The sequence below is a fragment of the Azolla caroliniana genome, unplaced genomic scaffold (genome assembly GCF_043228905.1).
Source record: "Azolla caroliniana isolate FFs.n. ecotype wild unplaced genomic scaffold, voAzoCaro1.0.p SCAF_17, whole genome shotgun sequence".
NCBI classification, from domain to species: Eukaryota; Viridiplantae; Streptophyta; class Polypodiopsida; order Salviniales; family Salviniaceae; genus Azolla; species Azolla caroliniana.
This window is the reverse complement of record NW_028230452.1, coordinates 9837817-9838819: the sequence shown is the minus strand read 5'-3', so window position 1 is coordinate 9838819 and position 1003 is coordinate 9837817.

Here is a 1003-nt window from a genome sequence, read left to right as displayed (position 1 = left end):
TCAACCAGGCATTCATAAGGTACAGTGTGTTGACTTTTCGGGCTCGAGCCACTATCAGGCTCCCCTTGTTGAACTTCATTACGCCGTTCCGGATGCTACCCGTGTAGCCTTCATCGTCTAGCCTCCCGGCCGAAATCAGGTTCAATCGAACCTCCGGAACGTGTCGGACATCCTTCAGCAGCATCTTGCATCCGGTTGATGTCATCAGCCACACGTCTCCTATGCCGGCAATCCGGACACAGCCGTGCTCACCGGCTGTGTAGGATGAGAAGTATTTCTTCTCCGGGGTCAGGTGGAACCACGCTCCGGAATCGACCACCCAGGTCATCTCTTCACCGGCAAGGTTCAGCTCCCTCTCTTCGGTAATGAGCATTATCTCTTCTTCACTTGCCGCGAGTGCCGTCGTTCCTTTCCGGTCCTGCCCTCGCCGATCCGGACCTCTCCGGTCTGTGGCTCCCCGGTATGCACCGTTTCGCTCCGGTGACTTCTTCGAATCGGTACCGTCGGTTCCGTTGTCTTTCCGGAAATGCCGACAGTTCTTCTGGAAGTGCCCCGGCTTCCCACAGTAGAAGCATGTAGGTCTTCCCCTCGACTGCGACCGTGTCCCCGACTTCTCCCGTCTTTGCGGACTCCGGTTCCGTTGTCTTCCCCGTTCCGATTCGGTAAGCAGCGCCTTCGAGTCGGAGGCCAGTTCTTTATCAGTTCTCTTCCTTACAGGAGGTGCTGAGCGTAACTACCAAGTTCTCCCAGCTCTCCGGAAGGGTACACATCAGCATGATGGCTTGCATTGCGTCATCCAACGGGAACTTGATCGCCGCAAGCTGGTTCACAAATCCCATGAACGTGCTGACGTGTTCGACCATGCTCTCGCCGTCCCGGTACTTAAGATTCACTATCTTCCTCATCAGGGAGGTCCGGGTCAGAGCATTCTTCCTCTCATACAGTCCGGACAGCTTCTGCCACATCTCATAGGCGTTCGTATCGTTCGCCACATGTTGCAGGA